At 36.9% G+C, this 27296-nt stretch overlaps 1 protein-coding gene and 1 long non-coding RNA gene across 2 annotated transcripts in view; one reads left to right on the forward strand and one right to left on the reverse strand.

Annotated features, from left to right (window-relative positions):
• slc38a8b (solute carrier family 38 member 8b) overlaps positions 1–27296 on the forward strand; it is a 123030-nt gene that overhangs the window by 6143 nt on the left and 89591 nt on the right. The window lies entirely within an intron of this gene.
• Positions 12192–13576, reverse strand: LOC143126019 (uncharacterized). The gene is made up of 2 exons (XR_012987345.1): positions 13505–13576; positions 12192–12568 (listed from the first exon to the last, which is right to left on the reverse strand). It is a non-coding gene; the product is annotated as an uncharacterized LOC143126019 (long non-coding RNA).

Genomic DNA, 27296 nt, shown 5'->3' on the forward strand with positions numbered 1-27296 from the left:
AGACACCAATTTTGCAACAAACCAGTCTGAAATAAGCCAAAGGAATTCACTCTTTGAAAATAAAAGAATGTTTCTCAACAATGCAAGATTCTAAAATCCATGTTAAGTTAGATGAGGTCAGATATTCTTTAGAATGTGTATTCTACAACATTCTAATTACAGTTTTGTCAGTATTTGCTGAAGAATAATGCATAAAGCAACCCTCATTTTAACATATTTCCACCAACTGGATTTTCATGGTCTTTTACTATGGTGTAAAGATCACCAATTGAAATATAAAAATGTGAAAATAAATTCTGTTGCAATTAGTTTTGGGTCAGACCTTTGCCTGGACTATTAGCTCCATTGTGGTATTTATACAAATTAACTATACGTAATTACATTATGCCCTGTTTGCCCATGTTAACAAACAATTTCAAAAAAACTTATAATACATTTTTTGTTTGTCTTGATGTTAGTAATCAACTCAGTAATTTTCATGGTGATATGTGAAGGTTAATTTTTTCCCCCTATTCACGTGAGAAAAATACTCGCATGAATAGGGTATATTTGGGTCTTTTTCGAAACTTTCCCCTATCGGGATTCTTCGGGGCTTTTTTCCCTTACTCAGGACATATTGAGGATTCAAAATCAGTTAAGTTTGCTTGTGTTGCAATTTGTTCAACCTTGACCCCTATTTTGGCTTAAAATGACTGGACTAACTGTCTGTCTCAGGCTTTAAGCATACAATCTGGCTCTCTTAAGACTCTCTTAAGACTACAGATCCTGTTTCCTCTGCCCACAACTGTTTCAAAATAAAAGTCTCCACTACAATAATTCCCTATTAAATAATTTAACCATTTAAACTATCCAACTATTTAACTGTTCAACTATTCCAACTGTCAGTTATCATCAACTATGCCTCTAGCCTACTATATTAAAACACCACCTACCTAGCAACCAATTTAGCAACCATTGAAATTAAGCATCTATGTCAGTTTCCATAGCAACCAAGATGATTATACTAGCAAACCACTGTAGTAACTCCTTTATTTCTGATAGTAGCCACCATGGACACCCTAGCAACAACCTAGCAACGACTTCAAGTACCCTAGCAACAGCCTAGCAACCACATTCACAGTTAAAACCAAGCAACCAACATCATTAACCTAGCAACGAGCATAGCAACCACCATAACTACTCTAGCAACAGTCAGTTGTCATCAACTTTGACTCCCGTCAACTGTTTCCTCTCCCCACAACTGTTTCAAAATGAAAGTCTTCACTGCTATAATTCCCTATGAAATATTTGAACCATTTAAACTATCCAACTATTTAACTGTTCAGCCAATCCAACTGTCAGTTGTCATCAGCTATGACTCCCGCCAATTGTGTCCTCTGCCCACAACTGTTTGGCAGCCTGGGCTTTTCAGTCAACTAGTGTGATCAACTTCCAATCTACATTCAACTTTTAAACTGTCTACTTTAAAACTATCAACTTTTATTAAGCTGTGCAACCACCATGTCTGCCCTAGCGTCATTTTCATGCACTCGTAATTCCCTGGAATTACATTCTCTAGTTATTATTGGAACCCCTTCTTAACGGGTGTGTGCACAGGCACTAGTTACAATACATAAAACAATTAATTAAATGGCGCAAACAGGATCCTGAAGGTCTCAGCGGTGGAATGGTGAGCTGGCTGAGATTCCTGAATACCAGAGTAGGCTAATAATTAAAGACAATTAAAGAATTAAATAGCGCGGTGCCTCCACTGTAAAAATACTACACTTACCGTATAGCTCGTGTATAGTGTATTCCTACAGAATTTAAATAATCAATGTGAAAATAATAAGACTAGTGGTGAAGGTAGTTAAATAAATTACCAATACACCCTGTAAATAATGTAATATAATAATCATATGTTTATTTAATAATAATAGCCACGTCGTAAACGTGACGACCAAAAAGCTGACAACTGTCAGCGAGTGAACAATTCACTCGAACGTTAACGTTAACAGACTTTAGCTAAAGGTTGGCCAACACAGTTAGCTTAAGCTAAAAAGTTAAGTAACCAGTATGGAAAACAATACAATATATACAGACAGTAATGCACCGTGTAAAAGGTAACGGTAACAAAGATAAACCACAATGATAATGACAATATACAATAACCCCCAAGCGCTTTCTGTTGGAGCTCGTTGGTGCACAGGTGGCAGCTCTCTGAGCTGCAGGCAGGACAGCAACCGCTGAACGGCCCTCCAACTCGCCGGTGATCCAAGCGAGACGAGAGAACGGGTGTGTGTTAGGCATGGGCCAAATTATTCTATTCCGGGAATCAGTTTGTTTCAGTTCCCTTCACCTTCACAAATCGTTCGTTTGATTCGTTCAAAATATGCTTTAGAACACCGTCTTGGTTGTCTTAAGTCAAATATCCTTTAGAACACCGTCTCATATGGTCTGTTACATCATTTATGTAAATGGGTAGATGACAAATAGCAGAATTCAGACTGTCCATGTGTCACACACTTATAAAAAATGGCAATTGTTAAGAATTGATATGGAAATGTTGTAGGTCTGGTAGGTTCAAGTTCTGTCATATTAAATTTATTGGATTTGTATTTAACTTTTGACTTAAAATAATCATCCAAACATAAAAAATGTCATATGGTGTGCGAACTTCCTAAAAAGCGTGTATATCCATAAAAAGTATAATTACTTTAAAGTTTTACCATGCATATAAAATAATTGGATGTTTTTTACAACAACAGAAAGTTTTGATGTTTATGCATGCAGTCCAACTAAGTTATAATCAAATATATTTTGTCCATAAAATGGTTGTCATATGGTGTGACACTATATTGTATATTTTGACCGGGCATTCATTTGGACATTATTATTGTGAAGAGGACCCTGCTTAACCAGGAAGTAACAATAGAATGTCAGGAGTAATTGGCATGGTCAAGAGGGGAGTTCTGCTTTTTAGATTTTTATATAAAAAGCTTTGAATTGGACATCATCAATCGTGGCCAAATTTTAGTGTCTTATGGTGTGACATCATTTGCCTAAAAAGTAGCTATTTTTCACAAATATTCTTCATGAATTCTTAAAAAGCACTGCTGCCATGTGGTCAGTTGCATGCTAAATAATAGTTAGCTGTATTTAACTGTCTAGAAAATCATATGGTGTGACAGCTTTTTTCACACAAAAAAAAGTCACACTATATGACATTTCTGTCACACCCTATGACCAAATTGCATTTTTACATAAAAGTTCTTGTAAAAACATGTTTTAAATTCAGATATTATATGTTTTTTTGTTAAATCTGTGATAATTGGGAAAAAATGTATCTGTACAATTCATATTCCTCATACTTTTTTCTTTTATGTTACCATGCGATGTAAGTTTAGAAAATAAATACTAAACTTTCATCTATTTTGCTGTTACACGCATACACCATTTATACAGTGACTTCAAAATTCATTGTTAATGATTTTATAGTCATTAAAAACCCTGTTTTTCTCTGACACATGGTGGAGTGGTGCAGTTCATCGTATGGCGTGACACCATGTCATTTGGTGTGACATTAAATAATGTCACAAAAAAAGACTTTATAATTGAAAAATCATTAAAACATCAATAGCACACAAAGGAAATGGTATCTGCAAGAACCTCAAGAATTTTGAGTGAGTTCTTACAAGAAATATCAGAATTAAGCTAAAATATCTGGTTACACTTAGGAGCATTCTCCACCTTGACAAAATAACTTGTTAAATGTTAGGTTTTTCTTCTAAATATTCACAAGGAAATGTTGCATATCAAAGCAAACATGATTAAAATGTACAGTGACATAAATTAAAGTAGAAAAAAGTATCTAATTTTCATTTTATTTCAAATTATTTTCACGTCACACCATATGACAATTTTAGGCACTAACATGACAAATTCACATATAAATATTAGTGCTGTGAGTTAAACGCGTTATTAACGGCGTTAACGTAAACCTATTTTAACGGCGTCAATTTTTTTAATGCGAGATTAACGTTCTTTTTGGTTAAACAAACTTTGTAGTTTTTTCACATGCCGTTGCAACAACTAGTAACGTTAGAACAACTACAACACCACACTGGATTTAGCTAGACCAGAAACTAAACAATACGCACTGACGAATGGAATGGAATGTTGTATGTGCTGCACGTACACGCCCCCTTTTAGGGAAAAGATGACTGATATAATGGAAACCTATGCTGCATCAAAGTGGGGAACGAAAAGGGCTTATACTTACTAAATCTTGAAACAAACGTGAATAAAAGGCACAAAATAAGGTAATACGGTGTAAGTTATCTGTGTGTTTATGGGATTAATGTGACCATGTTCCTATGGTTTGCTCTTTCTAGTTTACAGGAGTGTCACGAATGTAGGCACAGTCAAACTGCCCGTGGCTGACTATAACTAAGTTCAGCAAGCTTAACTTTACATGTCATAACATCAACTTACTAAACATAAGTCACACATTCATTCTATCACTTGTAATATGAACGTAGCCTATTTCCTACAACTACAGTAGGTGAGATAATTGGCTATGTTATACTGAAGTTCCACAGTTAGCTAGCTAGCAAGCTAACCGTTTTGCATGGGATATTATGGTAAGTGTACATGCTAAATTTGTTCTCAACATGGGGTATTGCAAACGAATTAGGTTGGTAATGTACATAGTTTCGACATGAGTATTAGTTACATAAACATAATTCTTCATAACTGCCGTGTTAGTAAAATGATTGAATGTCCTGTGAATTAAAAATAGATGTAACATCAACGTGTGATTACTAGCTGTCTAATAATGTTAACTTGTTTTCCTCTAAAATGGGACGTGATGCAGATTAAATGTATCTTTATGATGATGCGCCGTTAGGCTACGCAAAGGCATGCTGCACACACTTGTTTGGGCTTACGAGCCGGCCAAAGAGTAGTAGCCTAGGCTGACGCATTAAATGTGTGCCGCCAAAGATTCTTTCACCATCACACTTGTTGTTGTTATCAACATTCATCTTTGGCTGCTACTATTTGCGATGCACTCTGCTTTCGACATTCATTTACATTAGATTCCGCACACCAGCATCGCACTTTGGCGCCGTGTAAATCACGATTCAGTTATATTTGGTCGACGCTGCTCCATAAAATCCGTTGTTCATCCAGTGTTTGCCTCTTAAAAACTTCGGCGCTTTTGTGTGTGGCAAGTGACAGTGCACCATAGACTGTAGGCCTATAAAATGGCAATGCATTCATGTTGAAAACTGCCTTATTTTCAACTGAACTCAAAGATAATGAATATAGTATGAATATAATATTTTCTGTTTGTTATGCCCTTTATAATGTGTGTAGGCCTACATTTTGTGCACGCACTTCTGCGGTAGCATTTATTTCAGTTTATATCAGCTACATTTCTGAAGAATATTGTGTTGCCTCAGGTCTGCTGCACATCTTTTGAAATTTGATTTGAAATAATTAAATAGACCTACGTCTTAAAGTTCAGTTAGTAAAGTAACTTGCTTTGCTTTCATTTGAATCCCAATCAAGATACACAATAATTGCTTTATTGTTAATATGGACTCCTGGAAAGTTCAGAAATGCAAAATAATAGAATTTTAACCATATGATAAAATATGTGATTAATCGTGATTAACTATAGGAATTCAGCGATTAATCGTGATTAAAAAATGTTATCGTTTGACAGCACTAATAAATATATATTTCACATTTTGTTTTTGAAAAAAAATGTATATTAGTCAAGTTTAGAGATACAGCAACACATATAAACACTTTTTAGGGATGATATTTGAAGTTTTTTAAAATTCCTTTTTTCAGGCTTATTTGTCATCCACCCAAATATCAAGCTTAACTCCTTGAATGCCAAGCTGTCTTCGGGAGCTTTGTCCTAAAGTGCCAGCAATCTAGACCATTGTTGATGATTTTTGTACAGCCACAGCATATTCTGTGTTACAGCTATGAACACATACAATAGCTCGATTAAAAGGTGAGACTTTAAGCTCTCGGTGGGTGCAAACCGTGTATTTCTACACGCCTCTGTTCCTGAGAAATCCCAAGCTAAACAGTGGCTAGTTTTCATCAAAATCGCTGTTTTCTAGAAATGGAGATATAACGTCTTTCATGAAATATGAAGTGTTGCCTGTTACTTACTTGTGTAAACTTTCCGGGAAGTGATCAGCGAGACCTGGCGAGACTGCCACCTAGTGATAGACCCACGAAAATGGCCTGGTTTTGACCTGACGTGCATGCGTCACTGATCCGACCCAAAGCGGCAACCGAGTTATGATGAAATGTCCAGATAAAATGTCCAGATTGTGCGTGAGTTTCACGATCGTCATATATTTCATTTCCATTCATCACAGAGTTCCCAAAATCACATATAAGGTGTGTTAGAGTGTCTAGTTTGGTAATTTAAAAAAAAGTTAAAAACGTAATATTACGTTTTTGGCACTCAATGAGTTATATTAAGCACATAAGTGCCTTTTTTAATGTCAATCTTACAGGTGCTTACACTATGATAACGCATTATCCGGTGTTGACAGGGGAGTTTCGAGATTTGAGTTCAGCATTGTTCAGGAGTAGGTGATAATGAGTGCACCTGGGAGAGGTAGGCTACATTCCTTTTATTATTATAATCATTATTGATAACGCATTATATACAGAACAGGCGAGAATGCATCTCGATCAACAAGTGTTACTGGGATTTGCCTGAGTGATACCTTTATATGGCTCTGGGTTTCGCGATTTGATTTCAGCATTGTTCAGTAATGCTAGGCTATAGGCTACGCTCATTTTTAAAAGATGCATTTAATCCAAAGTCATGTCAGCTCTCTATGCAGTTTATTTGAACATGACTTGAAATATCTGTAGTCGAACTAAATATAAATAAACTATTTGGTTTTTAGTGCCGTGTAGCGCATTTCTACAGTCTATGATTAGTTTGTTTTTTATTTTATTGTTTGCCATCTCATCCAGTGCTCTATGATCCAGGGCTCATGACCAAATCAAGCCAATATAATAGCCAGTAGCCACAATAATGACTGGAGCCAGAGCCCATGCAGCCACCCTGTTTCGAAAATGGAAGATAACGCACAGAACGGCCAGCCTTAGCGGACAATTAAGTCCCCAACTCATCTAAATTGTGGTGTCTTGAAATACTTTGGGTTCTACACCATAGATGGTAAAGTAACCGTTAAAGGAACCATATGTAAGAAATGTATTTCAATTAATTATAAAATGGCCCTGATATGTCACTAGACATTAAGAAATCTTGTTCATTTCAAATACTTATATCACTGACAACAGTAGTTCGGCCAGGATATTGTCATTTAAAAAGTGAAGTTGCAGCCCTCAACTGATGTTGTGTTTTGTCATGTCATGTTGTGTTTTGTCCTCATGCGCCACACTCCACCTATCTGCTAATCACAAAGTCAGTAGTGTTTCGGCATCTGGGTTGGCAACCTCGAGTCGAGGGGGAGGGGGAGGGGATACACTGCTCTACAGTAATTTGAAAGTGATCGCAGTACCAGTTTTGGCCACAATCTTACATATGGTTCCTTTAAAGATAATGTTAAAGAATGTATCTGTGGATTGTGGCTTTACATCGGTCGAAGTTGACTCCATGCTGTGGTGTTTCACATAACTCGATAGCCAGGCAAGCTGAGGACAGGCGCTCTGCTCCATCGTCGTTATGGTAACCAAACAATTCTTCTTCTGTCTAGGTTTGTTTCTAGGTTTTAAGTGTTGTTCTTCTATGTGGTCCACCTACTGGAGGGGAGTGTTTACAGCACAGCACGTTTCACACATGCGCAGTCTACGCGTCACTTTGACGCACGGTCTTAAATTTCAGTCGACTCAAAAACGTGACGCATGCCGTAAAAATGACGCAATTCTCGTCACGCGCTCACCAGTGCCGCATGGGAGGGACGCAGACGCGGGAGCATATCATAGCCCTTAGAGAGCAAGTAGTACTCGTTCGAGACCCCTCTCCTTCTGTGCATCTTCATTTTCCACATTGGGACGTCTTCGCTGTACCCGTTTTACTGTTATCAGACGTAAAATTGCTTGGTCTTAATGAGCCTTCATGGTATGACAGTAGAGAGTGTCGAAGTTTTTAACAAGATCGTCAGCTGTCAGTTTGTCGGCATTTTTTGCTTCACTATGAGAACAAACCACCGCCTGAGTTTCTAATTTTCTTTCCTTAGTAACCATCTCTGTATTATAATAGTTTAATAATAATAATATTATTATTAAACTATTATAAGTAATATTATTATTATTATTATTATTATTATTATTATTACAGTGCATGAAAATGCACTGTACTGTTCTTCCTAGACAACTTCTTATTACAGTGCATGAAAATGCACTGTACTGTTCTTCCTAGGCAACTTCTTCTTACATTGCATGAAAATGCACTGTACTGTTCTTCCTAGGCAACTTATTATTATTATTACAGTGCATGAAAATGCACTGTACTGTTCTTCCTAGGCAACTTCTTCTTATTATTACAGTGCATGAAAATGCACTGTACTGTTCTTCCTAGGCAACTTCTTCTGCTTATTACAGTGCATGAAAATGCACTGTACTGTTCTTCCTAGGCAACAACTTATGTTTCTTATTACAGTGCATGAAAATGCACTGTACTGTTCTTCCTAGGCAACTTCTTCTTCTTATTATTATTATTCCGCTTACCACTTTTTCTAGACGCAATTTCTCTTGAACAGTTTAACCCTTTCGTGCCCGTGCCGAACATTCCATTTTTGGTGCTGGATGACCTCCTTACACATAAAACCTTATTACTTGAGTATAATACATACCATCAATGGGATATACATACCATTGTAATCAGAAGGATCAGTTCTATCAAATGATGTAAAATACATATGGTAATGTTGATACAGTAATGAACAGTCTTTGAAAATCCTCTCCAAATGTATACCGAAATTTGTTAAAATTTAATTTCATTCACATAAAGATTAATTTTCATCATATTTCTATACGAGATAGAGAAAAATATAGAGTGTATGACATGTTCAGCAAACTGTGGGCTATTTAACAAAAAAGACTGAATTGGAATATCATTAACCTTTCAAAAGTTATGATAAATTTAGTGATCAGTGTAAAAAAATGCAGGAAACGGGATTTAGAATGTTGACAGAATTCACATTCTCTTTCTCACTAAAAACATAAAAGTATGCATAAAAACTAATAATGAAGTCAGACACAATGGTTTAGATTTATTTGGTCCATAAGAATAAACCATTTATTTGTATATAAGCAAATGCTACAGTCAATAATAATGATATATAAAAGAAAAACATGTACCTTACCAGTAATAGAGGAAGTAAGTATACTGTATATTTATTGAAGATCAATTCTGAATAGAGACATAAAATACATTTGATTCAACAGATACAACTTCCTTATATAAATTAGTGTAATATGAAAATGATATACATCTATAAAATGTATTATTTATGAAAAGCTAGGAATACAATCAACTTCAACAACACTCAAAAATCAATGTGTTCTAAACATTTGAAAGTGGATTACATAGAACAAGCCTGCCACATATACACACAAACTCACACACACACACACACACACACACACAGTGGAGGATAGGGAAAGGTGGGGTGGGGAACCTGAAGGTTAAACACAGAAGACCTATGACTCATAACGAAACGCATCCCCTTCTGTAGAATGCCAAATCTGACAGCAATTTTGTTTACCAAAAAAACAAAGTCACCTACTGCTAAACTCCAGGCCATACAAGCTACTTTAGTGTTATTATGTATTGTTTTTATAACAGAGCCAACAATTTTTCTTTGGCTCCTGCTGTACAGGAGTATGTACTTGATGAAAAGACGACAAAGTAGTAGTTGGAGCAGCTGAAGGCGAGGCTGAAATTTTGACAGAAATGCCTGCCAGCTGTTGTGATAGATTTTCTTCAAAGTCCTTCTGGCTGTAGCTACCAAACCTAGGTTCAACACCAGGGGCCTGTACTACGAAGGGAGCTTAACCTACCCAGATGTAACCCAGGGTTACTTTGTTAAACCGGGGTTGACAAAACCTGGTTATCTTTAGTGGTGTTAATCGGTACTACAACGCTGATTATGAAGTTGATTTGTTGAGCCGGGGTTAACCTCATTGGAGTTTGTGCGCGTTCACATAAAAGGGGCGGGTTGCAGCGCAAATCACCACTTTCAGTGATGACGCGTTCATCTTATTTTACGGATGGGGAATGCACAATTATTATGACAAGTTATGAGGAATTAAAACCCACTCTACGACAAAAATCAAATACGTCGGCAGTGAACAAAGCAAGCTGGCAAGGCTGTTGGCAACGTATTGCAGATCGATCCTAAATGCCTAAAAGTAAAGTTTTATTTCCACATGATCTTCACATACGGAGGATTAATAGCTTGCGGAATGTATTTAATGAGTTGAAATAATTAAATTGCTTATTTTGAGTTCATAGAAATGCCTACAGATGCAACACAATTTAGAAGTGGGCATATAGATTACAGTAATAAGGATAATTGAATGTTTAAGTAGCCCCATTGACTGATTTAGTGTATGCCTAATCCTGTGAACATTTCAGATGCAACACCATTGCCAAACGCACATGGCAGCAGGTGAAAATGAAACACATTATTCAGAATAGTGGTTTATATAGTCATAGCTTGCATTAATATTTCTTAATTATGAAAACATGTAAGCCTATGATTATAGCCTTCACTTGACCTCTGTTTTACAGCTAACAAGAAAAAGGTGTCTTTGAACACTACTGTAAGGCACCAGAGTGTTTTACAGTAGCAGAGGAGTTGGCCATCGCAAATAATAGTGGAAGGCCGATTATGGAGGGGGTTGAGGGAGGCATTCGGTCGGATTCTGGTGCTGTGGAAATGTGTAGCCTTTATGTGCAGGGTAGCCTACAGTAATATGACATTTAATTCAACAAGTTTGTTAAAATGGTGATTTTTATTTATTAGGCCTACTGTAGGCTATGTGCGATTTATTTTAGGCTATTCTTGCTCAGATGTTCAGCATACTGTAGGCCTATGTCCGATTTATTTTAGGACATACAGTATTCTTGCATCACCGATTGAATACATGAATGTCCACGTACGGGCATTGCTATGAGACGTCTTCCTAGATCATCTGACAAAGATAACGAATTCCCTCGGCTGACAATCTATATCTTCATAGAGAATATCGTCCGGGTAGGCTATATATATTTTCTGGCGGTCTCTAAAACCCCTCGCCCTGCGAAGAGAGTCCCTCACGATTTGCGCTCCAATGTCGTATGGATCATCCAGGTACGCCGACATGTCTCGGGAGAAATTGTTAGTGGAGGGGTGGTACTTATAAAGGGTGTGGTTAACGGAAACCTCGGGTTAACCAAGAACATAACCTGGTCGGAGCAGGTTTGAGATGCAGCGTAAATTGCCATGGCAGCATACCTCGGTTAAAACCTATCCACCTTTCATAGTACGGGTTAATCGGGAAGTTACGCCACACGTGATCAAGTTACTCTCGAAGTTACCCAGATAAGCCAGAAACCCCGCTTCGTAGTACAGGCCCCAGATTCTGCATTGGCAAACTTGAAATAAGGGCTGCACGATATTAGGAAAACATGCGGTATGTGATAACATTATTTAGTACTGCGATAACGATATAACTTGCGATATTTAAATATTTAATGTTTTTCTCCACCTCATGTTTTTCTCCAACCTCATACGCTGCGCATCCCACGTTATTACACTGTAAAACCCGACAAGTTAATTGAACTCAAAAAAATTGGTGAAACCGATTACACAAAAAAATTTAAGTAATAGTAACTCGGTTTTGCTAAGTCAAAGAAACTTACCTTTTTTAATTAGTCTTCACTAGCAAATTTTGAGTGTGTTCAACAAGGTTTTTTTAAGTTAAAGAAACATCAACTACATGAGTTCACGGTAATTAATAAAATTAAGCTTAGATAGCTTAATTGGATTTATTGATGTCAGCCTGAAATATTTCATTTTGCTTCAACCAATTCTTTAAATTAAATGTAAAACTTAAAAGTTTTAATTTCCAGAAAGTTGAACAAACTTGTCAATTTTGATTAGTTTCAACTAAGGACTTGAAAGAAAATTATTAAAAAGGTTGACAAAGGCCAGTGAAATTCTTCTTAATCTTTTATTTTCATGTAAACCATGGAAACAAATACAGGTTGGAGTTCAGAACAGGGCTGTAGTGGAGGCTAAATTCAAATAAACACAGTTTAGATCAAGGGCATAAAGACTAGATAGATAGATAGATAGATAGATAGATCGATAGACAGATAGATAGATAGATAGATAGATACTATCTATCTAGATAGATAGATAGATACTTTATGACAAATGCCTGACCAATGCTAGGAAATTCAACAATCATTTCAATCCAAAACAACAGGAGTCTTCTTTGGGCAGAGGGATGCATTTGCACTGTTCGTGCTGATCAGAATGAGTTCAACAGTAAGGTCCTCAATATCTGGGAACTCCGATTGAGAGACCTGAAGAAATGAACAAAGAACAATTGTGTGTTAATTGAATATCTAATAGGCATTACATGTCAAGTGATACCATGTCATATTAAGTTTAACATTTTATCTTCAAACTTTTCCAGGGCAGTTGCATTATTGAAATAATTACTTGAAATAATACTAAGTAACTTCCCTGGAGTTTCTTGGTGAAAAAACAAACAGAAAAACAAAAGCTTGAAATGTAACTCCAGCGTTATTCGACACATAGCCCTGTTGTTCGAGGTCACGGCTGTTCGTAAGAATAAAATTAAAAGAATTTAAAAAATTGGTGCAACATAGACTGAGTAGTGGCCCAGCAGCTATTGATAACCTACCAGGGAATTTGGCTTTAGTTTCAGTTCAGTTAAAATGCCTTGTTAGGTTAGTTTAAAGGGGTGGTTCAGGATTTTGGACATAGGACCTCATTTCCAAGTTACCAAGTGTGATATTACATTAATACACAGGATTAGGTGTTATAATCCCTTGTGCCAAGATCCAAGATAAAAACACAAGTTGGAAACCGTTTTCAACACGTTTCATCCAGTCCTTCTAGTTGCAGAGTTCGCAGGTGCTAGGCTGGCGCGAGTCAACAGTATGTGTAAGCCTGCCACTAAAAACAGTCTTACCCACTCCATAGTACACCGAGGCAAATAAATATAACGCCTGAATAGACGAGGACTGGGTGAAACGTGTTAAAAACGGTCTCCACTGATAAATAACACACTTGCTAACTTGGAAATTAGGTCCTATGTCCAAAATCCTGAACCACCCATTTAAGCTGCTGGACCAGTATTTGCTTTATGTTGTACTCAATTTTCTCATTGTTTTTCATTCTAATAGCATGCGTTGACCTCGAAACAACAGGCCATGGGTCGCTTAATGCCACAGTTACGCTTTAACTGTCATGTCAATAGAAAACATACTTACTTACATCCCATGTCTTTAGAAAAGTGGCATCATCCTCATGGAGGTAGAAAGGAAGGCCACGGAGCGTCACAGCCAGGGATGGAAATTAAATATTTTTTCTACCTGCCACTGTGGCTGGTGGATTCCAAAATCTACCAGCCACTCAACTTTTTTACCAGCCACTAGAGAAACGGCATGAAAATGTGATATCATGATTATAGTAGGCTACCCAAAATGATCACGGTAATCGGCATTATTGCAATATGACTAAAATGTGCTGAGTTTTGCCCTAAACCTGTCCTCCAAGCACAGTAGCAACAAAACTAAAGGTCAACAGAACCACATATGCTACAGTGTCTTGTCATAAAAGTGGTGTGGCTCCTTTAAGACTCCGTTTGTGTGAGTTCTGGAGCATCCTATAATCCAACTCTTCAACTTGATCTAACTATAGTGTACATCATCTGATTTAAATATTTACAGGTATCAAGGCTATATTTAACATTTAGCATTTATTTTCTATTTGGCCCGTAATGAAATCATACACTGAACAATTTAAGCACAGCTCAGCTTTAAGAAACGTAATATGCATGCTTAGCATTTTGTGAAACTACATTGGAAAAACTCTGGTTGTGCAGTTATCTAGGCGATATTGTTAACATTTATTTTGTATTTGGCCTTATCATATATGACAAAAGCCCAACGTTGGAGACCGTGTAGACATTTGCTTCAATTTCAAAACCGGATTACTCGCGAACGGCTATAACTTGTATAAGGGAATGCTTTACACCTTTGCGTTCGGTAAGTTCTGCTGTTTATTCTGATACAGTTTGTAATTTCTTTGAATGAAAAGTTTGTGAGATATTCCATCACGACGAATGGGTGTGGAGATGTCCGTCTGTCTGCCTCATAGGTCTAAATAGCAGCGTGTCGCGGGCCGGATTAAAATACCTAGGCCTACGGGCCAATTCAAAAGAGAACTATTTACGTGAGAATATTAGCCTGTGAAGATATAACGCAGATCCACAGATCTCACTAGATTTATGTCTATGCAATCATCCTGAAATAATCTAGCAGTGGCACATGAAAGCATAGTGACAGTTTCTTAATGGTAGTGAAGTGAAAGTGAAGCGCTGCACCAGTGCTGCTATGCTGCGGTGGCGGCTCAGAGTTGTAGAACTTCAAATCAGCGCGATTTACCCTTATAGGCTGGCAATGTTAGGCTACATGATCCCTACAAACACTTTCTTATTTTTAACCGTCAATAAGTATGAAAATTAGACCGGATCTGACTATTTGTGGTACGCTAGCTCTACCCGCCACAGTGGCTGGTAAGTTGACCAAATTCACCCGCCAGCGCACAAAACTACCCGCATTTGGCGGGGGGCGGGTGGTTAATTTCCATCCCTGGTCACAGCACGTCGGATATTTACATCTGAGGATCCCTGCATGAGAAAACATGGAGTCAAGCCAGTTAATAACTACAAAATGCAATTCAATAGGATTACCTTTCTTTGATAGTACAGCTTCTGAAACCAAAGCATTCTTTTTATCTTAAGTCCATGGAGGAGTTGTAATCTACAAGACCTCTGCTTTCAAAGGGGGTCAAGCACTCTTAGTATGTGGAAACAGGGCCATTGTTAGTAGGCGGTGTGCAATTTCGAGCAAAAACTCAAAATAGGGGGGTAAGTGTAAAGATTTAAAACACATTTGGTCAGAACCACACATGAAATGAATCTATTCCAAGTATTTGTACAAAAGAAATGCTTACCTGGGATTCCAACATGATTGCAGGCCACCACCGAACCAATAGGCTATGTCTGCGGGGAAGGACGTCTGATATGATCTCCTTCCTTCTCAATGCCAATGTTGTTTGCATCAACTTCTGAATCTGTGAATTGAAGGACGAATACACATTTGAACATACTGACAATCTCTATTAGGACAATCCACCATCTCATGATGTCGCTTTAAATGCCACTTTAAATGCATCCTTAAATGGCCGAGAACAGTTTGCACATTAAATGGTTGTTTTCAACTACACAGCTGACATGCGAATAATACACATTCTGACTGAGCATGAACTGTGTGTGACCGTGTCAAATGAATTTAGGCTACTGACTTAAATGTGCAGACAGTCAGTAACATGACAGTGGACTAACGTTAATGGAGGAAACATTGCTAACATGCTGTAAACGATAATGTTGCAGGACCTGTGCCCTGTTATCAAGCAGTGGTTATGGTTATGGTTATGGTTATGGATTTAGCAGACGCCTTTGTCCAAAGCGACATATAAATACAAAACAACATAATAATATTTAAAAATGAACAGGGAACAGATTAAAATCTAGGTCAAATATAGTAAGGAGAATAGTTGTAGTACACAATAATATCAATTCAATCAATAGCCTAATAAAAAAAGCAATGTAAAAAAGGGGAAAGGCAATAATAAAACAATAATGTCAATTCAATCAATAATATAAACACAATAACATGCTAAGACTACATTAAGGAGAATATCAATAATAAACAATAATGTCAAATTAATTAACAGCCCAATTAAAATAAAACAACATTATATAAACCATAACACATAAGCGCTTAAACAACTAAGTATATGTTGAATAGGAATGTCTTTAGACCCCTCTTAAACGACCCAAAACTACCACAGGAACGGAGAGCACTGGGCAGTTCATTCCACCAACATGGAACCACTGAAGAAAAGAGTCTGGAATTAGACCCAGTGCACCACAAAGCTTGCACTTCCAAGCTATTGTGTTAAATAGTGCTAACGGGGGTTAATTAGTTCATATTTTTAGTACTCACATTGGCAAATTGAGTTAGATCGCTGGCTGATCCAGCAAGTGCTGGCATACAGCAGCCAAATTCTTAGCTGCTAGTGCTAGCTAGTTCTAACCGGATAAAGTTACGTCACGTAGCCTAAGACAATATTTTCAAACATTCGGGTTTTTAAACAATATGATAAAGGACGTGCTTTAGGGTCAACATGCACCTCACTTTTCCACTTACGTTTAATTGCGGTTTTTCTCTCTTCTCGTCGTCTCCTCTCTCGTTGTCTATTTTCACTGCTCTTGTTCTCGTCTCTTGTCATCTGGTGGTCGACCGTTGCCGTCGTCGCTTGTCACTCGGCGTTGGTGCTGTACACAAGGTCCACTATGGCAGAAGATCCGCCTACAAATTTGCTACAATTTGCGAAGTTTCCCACGCTTTCTATTTTTTCAAATTACTTAAAGCGGATGAGTGCTGTCAACTTAAAAGTTCAAATTTGTTCAAGTAACACAGACGATTAGAGTACTATTAACTTTTTTTCATTTTTGAGTGTTTACAAATCAAAAACATTGTTTTACTTGTACTGTTCGGTTTTACAGTGTAGGCTACCGGCATGCCAAGTGCAGCGGAAAGTGAAAGTAAGGGGCACATCGCACAGTCCAACGAAGTAGGCTAAACAACTTTTACAAATAACGAATCCTGATTACCTCTCTGCTGCTGTCTGGGGCTTTTGCTAAATGCAAATCATGAAATACAAGCCTTACAGTGAAAGACAGATATCTTCTGTCAGTGGAGAAGGACGCATTTGGCGTTGTGTTTGTAACACGTCATCCTTAATAAAACCAAAATATTTCCATAGAACAGACATGCTTTTCCTTTTAGTCACCAATTCCTCTTCACCTAAGTGTAACCTACCTTGCTCGATCTTCAGCCATCACAACATTAGCTCCCGCCTCAACACCTAAAACACCACACACCTAAACTGGTAGGGGACGGGCTTCTAGGGCAGCATCACAGCATCGGTTTGGTAAAATATGTTGACATTCAGAATGTGAATACACCATAGACTGTATGGAATTCGCACGGCACAGAAAATGTATCGAAATTTATCGAAAATTAAGTAATCTTTGCGGTATGTCCATCGCAAATGTTGATATCGCGATAAGGATAGATTTTAGATATATCGTGCAGCCCTACTTGAAATAATAAGAAACTACTGACAACGGCAATGTCAATGGAGAAAAAGTACACAATATGTATCTCATTTGGTCAATGCTCCCTGATCCCTTCAGAGACTTGGTTCCCCAGTAGCAATGGATATTAGGGAGGGAAGTGAAGTCCCATGTCAATGATCAATCCCAGAAAACTGTGAAACTCTTCTGGGGTCTCTTCGTCCCATGCCCCTGTACTGTGTGTTTGCATACAACGGCCTACTAAGCACAACCTCCCACCCGTTCCGGTTGGTAAAACCACATATGCCTGGGACAACAACATATAAAAAACAACATAACAAGTCTATTTCACAGTGTTTTAGTGACAGTCTACACCACCCTACGCACGCCACCTAAATCTATACCTTATTCCTCCATCCTCACATGGTCTTCAACATTTTGAGTGCAAGCTCATCAGCAGTCAGCTACCTCTTCAGGCCTGCAAGGAGGTCTGTGTAGGTCTTGTCATCCTCCATCTGAAACAACAGTAAAATCATACAAATGTAATACCTTTATTAATTTAAAAAATAAAATCACAAAACTACAGATGCGTGCGTGTGTGCACATACATACACAAGAAGAGGTAGCCTAAACTATTGAAGCATTCTGAGTAACTCAAAAATATTTAGAAGTAAAAGTCATTTTATTACACATGGGTTTAGCTACCCTAAATCTGATTGCCTGGCTGGCATTAAGATAAAGACAGATTACATTTCACCTAGTAACTAACTGCTGAAATGCAATAATGACATTTCTGACATAATATGTGATTTCACATCATGTTTTCTATAACTACATATTGAGAAGAGTAGAATATCAAGTCATGCCATCTTAGGAAATGTTGAGACAAGCACGTCTGACAAGCACGTCTTAGCAAGGTAAAACAGTTCACTACAAACTGCCTAGCGAGGTAACAACCCGAGGAGAGGCAATAAGTTAATTAGCACTACATTTCTGACAGAATCCGTGATTTCACATCTTGTTTTCTACAACTACATATTGAGAGGAGTAAAAATATCGCTCAACTTATTTCATGTAAGAGAACGCAACTTAGAAATGCGGCGCCCATTGATTTATTCAGCTTTGGTATGCTATACTGACTTGCCAATATAATGCTTACCCAACAAGCAAATTGGTACTAGAAAACAAACTTACTTACAGGTTATATACTAACAGGTTTTTAAATGAAATTGTCAAATGAAAATAACTGATATCAAAGCAAACGAGAATACTGCAAGCAGTTCAGAGTAATGCAGCTAGCTAAAGTTACATGACGATGCACTTAGCCCCCGCTATGCCATAATGTTGACGCTGATGAGAAAGCATATTACTGTCAAATAACATGATTTTATGACTACAGATTAAGATTAACTATAACTAGAAACTATGTAAAAACATATATTACCTCAGTTTATCCAGCTGTGTGGTTTCCAGTCGAGGTAAACTGATGGTGGCATCTGGCGGTCCATGTCAAAATGTACGACTGAAGTGAAACGTTTTTTTCACGACTCATCTTCAAGTATCCAAAACATTTCGCGCCATAAACCTCTTAACCAATCATATCAAATTGAAGCTTATGTTGTCAGCATTACGGGGAAGATTTCAGAAATAAAATCAGGCATTGGACAGCTGAGATATTAGATGATTGGTCATCGTTAAAATTTTAACGAAATTAGAACGGTCGGGCTTGTAAGGGTTAACTTAGAAACTTCATTCAAACTTTGTAACGTAGGTCTTCAAACAGATCGAGTTGCTATGTCTTTTCAACTTTGAAACTTTTATACTTTTTAAACTATTAAAGAAAAACTTTTGAAAATTCCCCATAGACTTAACATTGCCTATTATGACATCATTAGATGATTAGAATCCTCAGGCTTTAAGCATACAATCTGGGTCAATTAAGACTACACATCCTATTCAACTGTTTCCTCTGCCCAAAACTGTTTCAAAATAAAAGTCCTCACTACAATAATCCACTGTTAAACAATGTAACCCATTAAACTACTGAACTTTTTACATTCAACTTTTAAACGGTCTACTTTTAAACTATCATTAAACTATCTATCTATTAAACTAGCTTTCTATCAACAACTTTTAAACTATCTACATTCAACTTTTAAACTTTTAAACTATATACATTCACTAGCTGTCTATCAACAACTTTTAACTTGTCATCAACTATGTCAACACTTTTCATCAACTATGACTCCTACCCACTGTAGCTAGTTAGCATGGTTAGCAAAGTTAGCATGTTAGCATTGCTAACATTGTTAGCATTTTTAACAAAACGGCTAAAAATGATTAGCTAGGTTAGCTAAGTCACATGGTTAGCATAGTTAGCATGCTACCATGTTAACATGCTAGTTAGCATTTTTAACAAAACTATTAAAAATGATTAGCTAAGTTAGCTAAGTAACATGGTTAGCATAGTTTACATGCTAACATGTTAGTTAACATAGTTAGCATAACTACTAAAAATGATTAGCTAGGTTAGCTAAGTAACATGGTTAACATAGTTAGCATGCTAACATGTTAGCATGCTAGTCAGCATAGTTAGCATAACTGCTAAAAATGATTAGCTAAGTCACATGATTAATATAGTTAGCATGTTAGCATTGCTAACATAGTTAGCATGTTTAACAAAACTGCTAGAAAATGTTAGTTAAGTTAGCTAAGTAGCATGGTTAGCCTGTTAGCATTGCTAGCACTGCTATAAAACATTTGCTAAGTAGCATGGTTAGCAGAATTAAAAATCTTAGCATAACTGCTAGCAAACATTAGAGCCATTCCAACTTTCAGTTATCGTCAAATATCTACCTATACACAGCCATTAAACTATTTGAATATCAACATTCATTCAACTTCCAGTCTGTCAACAACTTTTAAACTATTTACCTTCAACTTTTAAACGGTCTACTTTTAAACTATCATTACACTATTTATTAAACTAGCTGTCTATCAACAACTTTTAAACTATCTACTGTCTATCAACAACTTTTAAACTATCTACATTCAGCTTTTAAACAGTCTACTTTTAAACTATCAACTTTTATTAAGCTATGCAACCACCATGTCTATCCTAGCATCACCGTAGTAACCATCTCTGTATTATCTGTTTTAACTATACATGATATTTTACATCACAACTTTAGCATTTTCATGCACTGGTAATTCCTTGGAATTGCATTTCTAGTTATTATTATTCCGCTTACCACTTTTTCCATACGCAATTTCTCTTGAACAGTTTAACTTAGAAACTTCATTCAAACTTTGTAACGTAGGTCTTCAAACAGATCGGGTTGCCATGTCTTTTCAACTTTGAAACTTTTATACTTTTTAAACTATTAAAGAAAAACTTTTTAAAAATCCCCATAGACTTAACATTGCCGATTATGACATCATAATACGGCCATTAAGCAATTAGAATCCTATGGCAGGTGTTCAGGCCACCTGCAGCCTCAGGCTTTAAGCATACAATCTGGGTCAATTAAGACTACACATCCTATTCAACTGTTTCCTCTGCCCAAAACTGTTTCAAAATAAAAGTCCTCACTACAATAATCCACTGTTAAACAATGTAACCCATTAAACTACTGAACTTTTTACATTCAACTTTTAAACGGTCTACTTTTAAACTATCATTAAACTATATATCTATTAAACTAGCTGTCTATCAACAACTTTTAAACTATCTACATTCAACTTTTAAACTTTTAAACTATATACATTCACTTGCTGTCTATCAACAACTTTTAACTTGTCATCAACTATGTCAACACTTTTCATCAACTATGACTCCTACCCACTGTAGCTAGTTAGCATGGTTAGCAAAGTTAGCATGTTAGCATTGCTAACATTGTTAGCATTTTTAACAAAACGGCTAAAAATGATTAGCTAGGTTAGCTAAGTCACATGGTTAGCATAGTTAGCATGCTACCATGTTAACATGCTAGTTAGCATTTTTAACAAAACTATTAAAAATGATTAGCTAAGTTAGCTAAGTAACATGGTTAGCATAGTTTACATGCTAACATGTTAGTTAACATAGTTAGCATAACTACTAAAAATGATTAGCTAGGTTAGCTAAGTAACATGGTTAACATAGTTAGCATGCTAACATGTTAGCATGCTAGTCAGCATAGTTAGCATAACTGCTAAAAATGATTAGCTAAGTCACATGATTAATATAGTTAGCATGTTAGCATTGCTAACATAGTTAGCATGTTTAACAAAACTGCTAGAAAATGTTAGTTAAGTTAGCTAAGTAGCATGGTTAGCCTGTTAGCATTGCTAGCACTGTTATAAAACATTTGCTAAGTAGCATGGTTAGCAGAATTAAAAATCTTAGCATAACTGCTAGCAAACATTAGAGCCATTCCAACTTTCAGTTATCGTCAAATATCTACCTATACACAGCCATTAAACTATTTAAATATCAACATTCATTCAACTTCCAGTCTGTCAACAACTTTTAAACTATTTACCTTCAACTTTTAAACGGTCTACTTTTAAACTATCATTACACTATTTATTAAACTAGCTGTCTATCAACAACTTTTAAACTATCTACTGTCTATCAACAACTTTTAAACTATCTACATTCAGCTTTTAAACAGTCTACTTTTAAACTATCAACTTTTATTAAGCTATGCAACCACCATGTCTATCCTAGCATCACCGTAGTAACCATCTCTGTATTATCTGTTTTAACTATACATGATATTTTACATCACAACTTTAGCATTTTCATGCACTGGTAATTCCTTGGAATTGCATTTCTAGTTATTATTATTCCGCTTACCACTTTTTCCATACGCAATTTCTCTTGAACAGTTTAACTTAGAAACTTCATTCAAACTTTGTAACGTAGGTCTTCAAACAGATCGGGTTGCTATGTCTTTTCAACTTTGAAACTTTTATACTTTTTAAACTATTAAAGAAAAACTTTTTAAAAATCCCCATAGACTTAACATTGCCGATTATGACATCATAATACGGCCATTAAGCAATTAGAATCCTATGGCAGGTGTTCAGGCCACCTGCAGCCTCAGGCTTTAAGCATACAATCTGGGTCAATTAAGACTACACATCCTATTCAACTGTTTCCTCTGCCCAAAACTGTTTCAAAATAAAAGTCCTCACTACAATAATCCACTGTTAAACAATGTAACCCATTAAACTACTGAACTTTTTACATTCAACTTTTAAACGGTCTACTTTTAAACTATCATTAAACTATATATCTATTAAACTAGCTGTCTATCAACAACTTTTAAACTATCTACATTCAACTTTTAAACTTTTAAACTATATACATTCACTTGCTGTCTATCAACAACTTTTAACTTGTCATCAACTATGTCAACACTTTTCATCAACTATGACTCCTACCCACTGTAGCAAGTTAACATGGTTAGCAAAGTTAGCATGTTAGCATTACTAACATTGTTAGCATTTTTAACAAAACGGCTAAAAATGATTAGCTAGGTTAGCTAAGTCACATGGTTAGCATAGTTAGCATGCTACCATGTTAACATGTTAGTTAGCATTTTTAGCAAAACTGCTAAAAATGATTAGCTAGGTTAGCTAAGTAACATGGTTAGCATAATTAGCATGCTAACATGTTAACATGCTAGTTAGCATAGTTAACATAACTGTTAAAAATGATTAGCGAAGTTAGCTAAGTAACATGGTTAGCATAGTTAGCATGCTAGCATGTTAACATGCTAGTTAACATTTTTAGCAAAACTGCTAAAAATTATTAGCTAAGTTAGCTAAGTAACATGGTTAATATAGTTAGCATGCTAGTTAGCATTTTAGCAAAACTGCTAAAAATGATTAGTTAGGTTAGCTAAGTAATATGGTTAGCATAGTTAGCATGCTAGCATGTTAACATGCTAGTTAACATTTTTAGCAAAACTGCTAAAAATTATTAGCTAAGTTAGCTAAGTAACATGGTTAACATAGTTATTATGCTAACATGTTAGCATGCTCATTATCATAGTTAGCATAACTACTAAAAATGATTAGCTAAGTTAGCTAAGTCACATGGTTAATATAGTTAGCATGTTAGCATTGCTAGCATAGTTAGCATGTTGAACAAAACTGCTAGAAAATGTTAGTTAAGTTAGCTAAGTAACATGGTTAGCATAAGTCAAGTCAAGTCAAGTCAACTTTATTTCTATAGCACATTTAAAAACAACTGAGTTGAACCAAAGTGCTTACAAACAAACATAAAACAATGACAATGGTACAACAACAATAATCACATAACATGGGGGGAAAATAAATAAATAATTGAAATAATAAACAAATTGGTCAAAAATAAAATAAAGAATAAAGAGTATATGTGTGTGTGTGTGGGGGGGGGTATTAAGGTAGATTAAAAGCTTGGGAGAAAATGAAAGTCTTTAAGTTAGACTTAAAGCAGTCAATGGTTGGAGAGGACTTAATATGTACAGGTAGACTATTCCAGAGTTGGGGGGCAACAACAGAGAAGGCTCTATCACCCTTAGTTTTAAGGCGTGTTTTGGGGATATAGAGAAGATTCTGAGATGAAGACCTAAGTGATCTTGGAGTGCTGTAAGGAATTAGTAGGTCACCTATGTAACTAGGCAAGGCCGTAGTCATGATGTCAACATTGGGGGGGACCAAATCTGTAATGGGGTCTGAGGGACCCCCAAACAGAAGCCCCCCCCCCCCCCCCCCCCCAAATATACTTTAAAAGAAATTACAAACTAGAGTATCTTTTGATAACCTCTATATTACACATAATGTGGTTCTTTGACTTATTACTTACACCTGAAGAGTTTTTTAAACTAAGGCTTAGACTCATAGGTTTGGAGCCTAATAAGATTTTGTCTTTTAATTCAGATTTTATTATGCTGGCGGCTAATCACACAATTTTAACGTAGTTTGAAAGGGACAGGATTCAGGAATAGGCTACTAAGACAGGCCCCTCTTCTGTCTGACTCACCTCATGTTACCCCTGTATGCATTATAGACTGGCTTCTGACAGAAATTACGTTTTGTGCCAACATGTAGAAACACTAGGCCTACTACAGCCTTTAATTGGTGAATGGAGGTGCAAATTCCTTTCTTTGGTTATTGTCCGCGATTCACATTAACTAGGCTATCACGTATTGTAAACGTCGCCACATTTGATCACGTTTTGCCTGCATGGATGCGCGATTGAGTGCGCATATAAATAATATGCAACAATCATTTCTAAGAGGCCTATACACGGTAATTTCTGGCTTTACTACTAGCATATGAATGCATTAAAGACGTGAAAGAAATGACACAGGCTTGCACAAATTCATCATTTAAAATGAAACGTTTCACTTTCGCTATCATTGCGAGAATAGGCTACAATATGGAAAATGTTCCCTTTCAGTCTGATCGGCTCCAAACATGTATGAGATTTCCTTAGCCTGTGCTACACCTTTCCAAGAAGTTTTGTGAAAATTGTTTTGGTAGCTTTTGCGATATTGTTGACAGCCCTACCTCACCGCAGTAGGGTGCAGTAAATGGAAGCTTTTGATAGCGCACGCCACTAACGAAAAACGGAAAATCACCAGGACAAACCACTCAGGGGTGTAGGCTACTCTGAAACCATAGGTAACTAATTTGTGTGTTATTTACGTTTGATTACATTTCAGATACGTGTTGGTTTCCTGTAGGCCTAGTATAGCGCTTTATTCTTTCTTTATTTTTCTATGTCCGAAAATTGGGGGGGACATTTTGGTCATATTTCAATATTGGGGAGGACACGTCCCCCTCAATGTCTATGGTGACTACGGCCCTGTAACTAGGTGCCAAACCACTGAGGGCTTTGAAGACAAAAAGTACAATTTTAAACTTAACTCTGTGCTCCACAGGTAACCAGTGCAGCTTAGCCAACACAGGAGTTATATGCTCACGTTTCTTAGAGCCACTTAATAATCTAGCTGCTGCATTTTGAACTAGCTGAAGTCTGTTGAGAGCGGAGTGGGTCAGGCCTGCATATAAGGAATTACAATAATCTAGTCTAGATGTTATGAAAGCATGTATAAGAGTTTCAAGATCGGAGAAGGACAAAAAGGGCTTCAGTTTTGCAATGGTTCTTAACTGGAAAAAGCTGCCTTTGACCACACTATTTACTTGCTTATAAAAATTTAAAGAGGAGTCAAAGAAAACCCCAAGATTCTTTACTTCACTGTGGCAGTTTGCAGAGAGAGGGCCTAGTGCATTTTTCAAGATAGAAACATCACTTGGAGGGCCAAAAATAATTATATCAGTTTTACTTTCGTTCAGTTGAAGAACATTTCTTGCCATCCAGCATTTGATGTCACTGAGACAGTTAAAAATATTCTCCAAAGAACAAATGCCATTAGTGTTAACAGGCAGGTAAAACTGAGTGTCATCTGCATAGCAGTGATACTGAATGTTATACTTTTTAAAAATTGAGCCAAGGGGTAGCATATAAAGAGAGAATAAAAGAGGGCCCAAAATGGAACCCTGAGGAACACCACATTTTATAAGGGCAGAGGAAGAGGAGAAATTGCCTAAACTAACTGAAAATGATCTATCACTAAGATAAGAAGAGAACCATTGCAAAACAGAACCCTGGAGACCAACTTCATCCTCCAAGCGTTTTAATAGGATGTTATGGTCAATGGTGTCAAATGCTGCACTCAGATCAAGAAGCACCAAGAGGGCACAAGATCCAGAATCAACTGCTAAGAGAATGTCGTTTTGGACTTTAAGCAAGGCCGATTCAGTGCTGTGCAGAGATCTAAAACCTGATTGGAATTTACAGAACCCTGGAGACCAACTTCATCCTCCAAGCGTTTTAATAGGATGTTATGGTCAATGGTGTCAAATGCTGCACTCAGATCAAGAAGCACCAAGAGGGCACAATATCCAGAATCAACTGCTAAGAGAATGTCGTTTTGGACTTTAAGCAAGGCCGATTCAGTGCTGTGCAGAGATCTAAAACCTGATTGGAATTTATCACATATATTGAACTCACTCAGATAAGAAGAAACCTGAGAGAGGACAACCTTTTCTAGTATCTTTGACAGAAAAGGTAATATAGAAATAGGCCTATAATTCTTCAGGTCACTGGGCTCAAGGTTAGGTTTCTTAAAGGAGAAGTTCGGTGTGAAATTGACCTTAGCTGTACTGAAAGATGTTGCCGAGTACTTACATGTGTCCAATAGGCACCTTCGCTCACCCCCTAGCATTCCGAATTACGCCGTTTTTAGCCGAGTAGCTGTGGGGGGCATAGCGTAGCCTATGCAGCTAAATCGCTATTTTTACACAATTAAAAAGGTTCCAAGACCCTCAGAAACCTACCAATGTAGTGTGGAGTTACTTGGAACCTTTTTAATGGTGTAAAAATAGCGATTTAGTTGCATAGGCTACGCTATGCCCCCACAGCTACTCGGCTAAAAACGGCGTAATTTGGAATGCTAGGGGGTGAGCGAAGGTGCCTATTGGACACATGTGAGTACTCGGCAACATCTTTCAGTACAGCTAAGGTCAATTTCACACCGAACTTCTCCTTTAAGTAAAGGTTGCACAATTGCACGTTTAAAACCTGAGGGGAACACTCCATTGGTTAGTGAGTGATTAATTATGGCCAATACAAGAGGGCAGATGATGGTAAAAACTTCTTTAAAAAGGCGTGCAGGTAAAACATCTAAGTGGCAGGATGTAGATTTCATATGGAAGACCACCTCAGAAAGCTGGGAGGAAGATATAGCCTGAAACTGTTGGAGGCAGCTAGGTGAAAGATCTATCACTGAGGGATCCGAATCTGGAGGTGAGAT

The sequence above is a fragment of the Alosa pseudoharengus genome, unplaced genomic scaffold, assembly GCF_046254945.1.
Source record: "Alosa pseudoharengus isolate Yale_2024_CS ecotype anadromous, Long Island Sound unplaced genomic scaffold, YU_APseudo_1.1 YU_APseudo_1.1_scf_16, whole genome shotgun sequence".
Taxonomy (NCBI): Eukaryota; Metazoa; Chordata; class Actinopteri; order Clupeiformes; family Clupeidae; genus Alosa; species Alosa pseudoharengus.